A 7,549-nucleotide genomic window follows, 5' to 3' on the forward strand; every position below is an offset into this window, starting at 1 on the left:
CCTTTCCCCCTAGCAGAAGGGGCTGACTTGGGTCTGGCCCTTACCAACAGACGGTGCAAACACTCTTTAACAGTGTTGTTTTTATATCAATGTTTGTGCAGTGATGAATGTATTTATTTCTCAGACTTAGGGCAAGCTGGTGGAAGTAGGCCCTGCCTCCACCACTACCTATTCCCACCAGACCGAGCCACTGCAAGGGCTCCTCCAAGATTGCAAAAAAGGAAATAAAAAAACTTTTAAACAAGAATCTCAGAGACTTGCAGCATAGCCATACACCTCAGCCTGTGAAGTGAACACCCAGACTCCTGACCTCATGAGGCCAGGGGTGTGTTTCCCGTCCATCATCACTTGGGTGCTGGGCCCCCACCTGGTGCCCCATACTGTCAGTATTCACTGGACCTCAGGCCTTGTGCAGGAGTGCGATCTGGGCTGGCGGCAGGTAGACTGTGGCCCTCCTGAGTAGGGGGAAGCCTGGGCAGCTGGGAGGGCAGGGCTCAGGAAGGTTACATCTGTCCTGCCCAAGTTTGGGGGGAGGTAGAAACCAAGGGGCCATGCCTGAAAAGAGCAGCCAGACTCTCAAGCACTGCTGTACCCCACTGAAGGGACCAAGGTCTTTTCCCCAGTCACAATGAGGCCAACATTACTGAGCCTGTGAAATGGATGCCAGGAATGAGGGATGGAGAGGGACCTGACCAGAGCCTCAGTCTGACATTCCAAACTGGGGATGGGTGAGGGCTGTGGAGGCTGAGGCTGCCCAGGACCCCCTTCCTAGGATGCCCCCAGCTTCAGTCACCCCACTTTAACTTTCTACCAGGAACCCCTCCCCCTACCTCACCTTGCTATTTATTGCTGTAATTTATTGACCTCAAAAATGCTGCATAACAGACCTCACTTGGGTCAGGGAGAGTTCCCAGGGTCCCCCCCCCCAACCTCCACTTGGTGGGGCCCCGGGGCCAGGTGCTGAGAGGAGCCTCCCTGTATTCCACCCATCACTCGTTTCCTCCAGGGGCCCCAGGTTGGGCTCCATCCCATTTGCAAATACCTCAAGAGGGATGGGGTATATCTGTTTAATTGGAACTGGAAGAGGGATCATGTCCTGTATGCCCTTCCCAGAGCAGGGTAAGGATGCTGGATCGCACTCCTGTATGGCCACCACCGTTGCCACTCATCACATTGAGTTTACTTCTCTAAAGCATTTGGATACATTCAGGTTGGAGCTGCAGCTGTGCAGCTCTCCAGTGTCAGAGTGATTTACCACGACTGATCTCTCCATTCAGAAGCGTGCAGTCTTAATGTACAGTGATGAGAAACTGTTATTTTATGATCTTTTCATTAAAAGCTTGATTGAAAATGGTGCAGTGTCTGTTCTGTAGTGGTTCTCTTTAGCAAAGTGACAGAGCTTCCAGAGCCTAGGAGGGCAGGGCCTGGGATTGATTAATCGCTTCCAGTTGGTATTTGTGGGTCATGGGGCCAGGAGCTCACTCAGGTGTGAGCATTGGCAGAACACCAGTACCCCAAGCTAACTGAAGCTATCCAGGGAGCAACAGTGACAGGGATCTGTTAAAGTCAAGGAAAGATGGGGTAAGATGAAGGCTGTCTCAACATTGCTCCTCTTTAGCCAGAAGGTAGAAGGGGGAGGAAGGAAAAGAGGATGATGTCTCAGGGGCTTCCAGGAGGAGGTGAGGTACAGAAGGATGGTCCATGTGTGGAGCCAGGGGATACCATCCAGGACAGCAGTGCCAGTCCCATGATTAGATCTCCAGGTAGGTTTTATTAGTTTTGGTTTCCTCACTGATTCCTAAGAGATGGGATGTAGTTCTAATGGTAGAGTACTTGCCTACTATGTGTCAGACACTGAGTTCAGACCCTAGCACTTGTGTAGGGTGATGGCAGCTTGTTCTGACATTTTAGCTAGGTGTGGTGCTGCATACCTGTAGTCTAGCATGTGGGAAGCTGAGGCAGGAGGATTGTCAAACAAGTTCAAGGCCAGCCTGTGTTACTGCATGGTTTCAGGACAGGGCAATGGCAAGACCCTGTCTCAAGAAAAAGAAAAGAATTCCTGAACATTTAAAATCTCTTCGGGGCTGGGCATCATCAAACCCAGTTAGATACGTGCTTTACTGCTGTGGTGTTGCCCTGTGGCCGCTGCCTTCCAGTGTGATGAAAAGCTTTGTTCTCTCGTTCCCTGATTTCCTTCCTGGAAGCTGTTAGGTTCTTCACTTTATTGTAAATGTTTTCCTACCTATGGAGCTGGCACTTGATTGGTTGGTTCCAGTAAACTCTTATGATTAATTTTTTTGTTTTTTAAGACAGGGTCTGCCTGTAGCCCCAGCTGTCCTGGAACTGGCTACAATCTCACAGAGATTGCTTCTGTCTCCCGAGTGTTGGGATTAAAAGCACGGGTCACCAGACATGGCTTAAATTTTTATTTGGGTGGGTGGGTGGGTAAGGTAGGTGGGATTGTGAAGCCAGAAAACTTGCCAGAGTTTGGGCATGATAGGCAAGTGCGCTGCCAACTGAGTTACCTAGGCCCTGTATTACTTACTGATTTGGCTTTAAAAAAATCTTTTTTTCTGTGTATGAGTGCTTTGCCTGCCTATATGTAAATGTATCCTGTTCAAAACCCGTGGAGGTCTGTGGGCCGTTGTTAGCCACCATGTGGGTGCTGGAAATCGAAGCCCTTCCTCTGCAAGAGCAGCCAGTGCTCTTAACTGCTGAGCCATCTCTCCAACCCGAGTTGGCTTTTTGTTTTGAGACGGTGTCACTTTGTAGCCCTGGCTGGTCCGGAACTCACTACATTGCTAGATTGCTTCAGCCTTGCTGTGTAGCCAAGGCTGGCCTTGAACTCCTGATCCTGATCCTTCATTTCCAATTGGTGGTGCTGACACCTGGCTCCCCCTGCCCCCCAAGATGCAATGTCTTTAAGAAAATTTAATCTGGGGCTGGAGGGAAGGCTCATCAGTTAAGAACACTGGTTCTTGCAGAAGACCGGGGTTCAAATCCCAGCACCCACATGGCACCTAACAACTAACTCCAGTTCCAGGGGATCCAACAGCCTCTTCTGTCATCCGTGGGCATTGCATGACACAGGCACTTAATCTACGTGCAGGCAATACACACATAGACATAAAATGAAAATAAAATTTATTTTGTCTTTCTGTTTTTTGTTTTGTTTTTGTTTTTTTTTTTTTTTTTGAGACAGGGTCTCCCTGTAGCCCTAGATGACCTGGATTCGGTATGGACCAGGCTGGCCTCCAACTCGAAGAGATCCTCCTGCCTCTGTCTCCCCAGTGCTGGGATTAAAGGCGTGCGCTACCACGCCTGGCTATTTTGTCTTTTTTTTGGTCTTTTTTTTTTTTTTTTTCCCAGAGCTGAGGATTGAACCCAGGGCCTATTCATTGCTAGGCAAGTGCTCTACCACTGAGCTAAATCCCCAACCCCCTCCTCCAAAAATAATTTTTTTTTAAAAAAGGGGAAGACGGGCTGGAGAGATGGCTCAGTGGTTAAGAACACTGGTTGTTCTTGCAGAAGACCCAGGTTTGAATCTCAGCACCCACATGGCAGCTAACAACTGTCTATAACTCCAGTCCCAGGAGATCTGACAGCCTCTTCTGACCTCCGTGGGCATTGCATAACACGGGTGCACTTACCTACAAGCAATACACATAATACACGTAAAATAAAAATAATAAAATAGGCCGGGCATCGTGGCGCACACCTTTAATCCCAGCACTTGGGAGGCAGAGGCAGGCAGATCTCTGTGAGTTCAAGGCCAGCCTGGTCTGCATAGTGAGTGTCTCAAAAAGACCAAAAGAATAAATAATAAATACAATTTTAAGAAAAAAGGAAGACAGACGTGGTGGCCCATGCCTGTAATTCCAGCACTCAGGAGGCAGAGGCAGAGACAGGCAGATCTCTGTAAGATTGAGGCCAGCTGCTTTCTCTGCGTAGTTCAGGGTCACCTGGGGCTATAGGGAGACCCTGTTTTAGAAAGACCAAAAAAATAAAATTTAACAAGTTAAAAAGGAGGGGGAAAGTAAGAGAAAAGGTAAGTTAGAAATTGCTTCCATGTTTATGCATGAGAAACTGTCTCCAATGCTTAATATTTTAGGAATGTTTCCCATAGGCCTTTCTGAGTAGCATTTACTAAGCTACACAGTGAAAGAAGGAAGCCTGCTTTTAATTTTTCAAGGCAGGGGGCATGTGCATATGCCACCATAGGTTTGCATGTATGGAGGTCAGAGGACAACTTTGGATGTTGGTTCTCACCTTACACCTTGTTTGAGGCACGGTCTTGTGACTGCTTCATATGTTAGACTAGCTTCCAAGGATTCACCTGTCTCCACCTCCCATTTCCTCATAAGAATTCTGGGATAACAGGCAAATGCTGTAGCATTTGGTTTACCTTGGTTCTAGGGATTAGAACTTGAGTCCCTCAGCAAGCCCTTGACACACTGAGCCATTTCTTCAGACTGAAGTCAGTGTTTGAAAGCCTCTTTCCCAGTATCTGGTGAAAACCAGGTGGTGATGTTAACTTCTACAGAACATTAGTATTGACAACCATGAGGTGCTAGCCCTATCACAGGCTGTTAGGTAGTGTGTGGCAAACACTCTGTACTAATCACCTTTCCAAAACCTGAGTGGGAACATGTGGACATGTGTGGGACTTTAGCCCAAGCACTGAACTGTAGGCCTATAGCCTGGGCACACAATCCATGCTGTCTGCCTACCTACTTCAGGCTAGCCTTGGCATTTGCTCAACCTGAAAGAGGTAGGAGCCAGTTGGGGGCCAGGAAGTTGCACAGGAGGGAGTCACTGAGGAGGGGCATGGAATTGTCTAGGGAAGGGTAGATGCAGGCATGGCCATAGAATGCAGACTTCCCAGGGGACCAGATGGACTCTGGACTAGAAGCCAGACAAATTGGGAGGGAGAGGGTCTGTTTTTCTGGAGAGTAGGACCCTAGCAGGTGCTGGCTTTGTCAAGGAGCCTGCCCTAGGGGCCCACTGTCCTCAGCACTGAGCAGCTCCCTAGGATGCAGGAGGTCCTGTGGTAATGCAACCTATCCTCCAGCTGCTGACCAATGAATTTAGGAAAATGTCAACCTCATATAATTTCAAGACTAACCTATGTCTGTTCCATTCATCTTTCTAGTCACAGAAAACAAAGCTGATCACTCCTGTTAATGCCCTTGGTATAACATTCAGGCCAGCACCAAGAGCCATCATTGGCTTGTATGTCAGAAAGTGCTGTTGCAGGTTATCTCAGAGGAAGCCAAAGACATTTGTACCTGCTGAATCTGGTTCTATTGAAAGAGTTGTGATACTAATGTAGACTTTAAGCATGAGTTCAAGCTCATCTTCAGCTGTAGACTTAAGAGTTTGAGGCCAGTCCTGAGCTACATGAGACCCTGTCTCAAAACAAACAAATGAAAACAAAAGAGAAAGAAAAGAACCCTAGATTTGCAAAAATGAGTAAATATAAAAGTTGTAGGGGTTCAGGCCAGGCATGGTGGTGCACGCCTTTAATCCCAGCACTTAGGAGGCAGAGACAGGTGGATCTCTGTGAGTTCAAGGCCAGCCTGGTCTACATAGTGAGTTCCAGGACAGCTGGGGCTACAGGGAGACCCTGTCTCAAAAAGACAGAAAAAAAAAAAAAAAAGTTGTAGGGGTTCTACTTAACTGATGGAAGGGAGTGGTCAAACTGCTGCCAACAGTAAGATAGGAAAAGCTTTGCAAAGCAGGCTGTGGCTGAGGGAGGAGTCTTTATGGGAGCAGCTTGTGGAAAGGACAGACAGACTGAGGATGGGTGTATGCTCAGAGGTAGAGTGCTTGTCAGCATTTGTGAGGTCCAGGATCCATCCCCAGCATGGCAAATAAAAAGACCAAAAACTAGTATAAGTTTGAGTAGTAGTCAAATAATTTTATTCAAATGCTTGGGCCAGAGTATTTCAGCTTTCAGAGGTTTGGAGTTTTGAAATATTTTAACCTCTACCAATTAAGAATCTCTAATGTGGGGCTGGAGAGATGGCTCAGTGGTTAAGAGCACTGGCTGCTCTTGCAGAGACCCAGGTTTGAATCCCAGCACCCACATGGCTGCTAACAACTATTCATAACTACAGTTCTGACTTCCATGGGCATGGGCAATGCACAACATGGGTGCACTTAAAAAAAAAATACTCTAATCTGAGGGACTGGAGAGATGGCTCAGTGGTTAAGAGTCCCCATGTGAGTTCTGGGAACAAAACCAAGGTTCTCTGCTAGAGCATCAAGTGCTTTGAACTGCTCAGCCATCTTCTTTAGCCTCTGAATTTTAATTTTAAATGTTATTCCTCTGTTTTCCAACTCTTGTATTTCCTTGTTTGGTCACCTATAATGTAATGTGAGGTAAAACCTGACTTGGCCCATAGTTATACTCACTTTGGTACCTCAGTTTTTGAGTTTGAGAGAGAATCTTGCTATAAAGTTAGGCTGACCTTAAACTCTGTGAACCTCCTGCCTCAGCCTCAGGCAACATGTCCAGCCTATTACTAGGATTTTATTAATCTGATTGTGACTGATAATTTTTTTTTGGTCTTTTTTGAGACAGGGTCTCTCTGTAGCCTCAGCTGGCCTGGAACTCACTATGTAGACCAGGCTGGCCTCGAACTCACAGCGATACACCTGCCTCTGCCTCCCAAGTGCTGGGAGGCATGCGCCACCATGCCTTGGCATATCCCCAAAGAACTCATCCTATTGCAGAGACACTTGTACATCCATGTTTGTTGCTGCTCTTTTCACAATAAGCTAAGAGATGGAAGCAACCTAAGTGCCCCTTAACTGATGAGTGGTTAACAAAAATGTGGCATATTTACACAATGGAGTTCTATTCAGCAGTAAAGTAAGATGAAATAATGAAATTTGCAGGTAAATGAATGGATCTAGAAACTGTTATACTAAGTGAAGTAACACAGACCAGGAACCAGGAAAATGGAAACAGGGAGGTAAAGGAAAAGAAAGAACCTGAAAGAGAAGAACAGTAGGAAACAGACATTAATAAGGGAGATATGGATAAAAATTGGGTTAGTTTAAAGGAGGGGCGAGGGAAGGGTATATAAGGAACCTAGGGGATACAGGGAAAGAAGGGCCTCAAGAGAGGTAGGACCGTAGGATAAGGGTATTATTAAGGGAGAAAGGGCGGAAATGGGGGCACCTTAAGGGGGACAACCATGATGGAGGGGTGAGACAATGTGAGAGATAAATAATGCCTACCTAGTTTTGAAAACCAGAGGGGAACCATATTACTCCTACAACCTACTGACAAATTATACATAGCAGATCAAGAAATATATATCTAGTTAAGGTTTATCTGAGAATCTTGGTCTTTGCCCAAGATTTACATGACACACAGTATTTAAAAGTACCAGACTGGTGGAACTAAACTTCTTGGATGTTTAACAGACATACTTTGAGGCCTATAATTTGGTCAGAGGGACATAAAGGACAGTTTTTGCTCCTTGCCCTCCTAGGTCGACTAATTCCAGGGGACTATGAGCATCTCTCAAAATGTCCT

At 46.6% G+C, this 7,549-nt stretch overlaps 1 protein-coding gene across 4 annotated transcripts in view; it reads left to right on the forward strand.

The window, feature by feature from the left end:
- Positions 1-7,549, forward strand: part of Hic2 (HIC ZBTB transcriptional repressor 2) — a 43,204-nt gene that overhangs the window by 31,229 nt on the left and 4,426 nt on the right. The gene's annotated exons all lie outside the window — the stretch shown is intronic.

Source organism: Nannospalax galili, unplaced genomic scaffold (assembly GCF_000622305.1).
Source record: "Nannospalax galili isolate Female #2095 unplaced genomic scaffold, S.galili_v1.0 scaffold321, whole genome shotgun sequence".
Taxonomy (NCBI): domain Eukaryota; kingdom Metazoa; phylum Chordata; class Mammalia; order Rodentia; family Spalacidae; genus Nannospalax; species Nannospalax galili.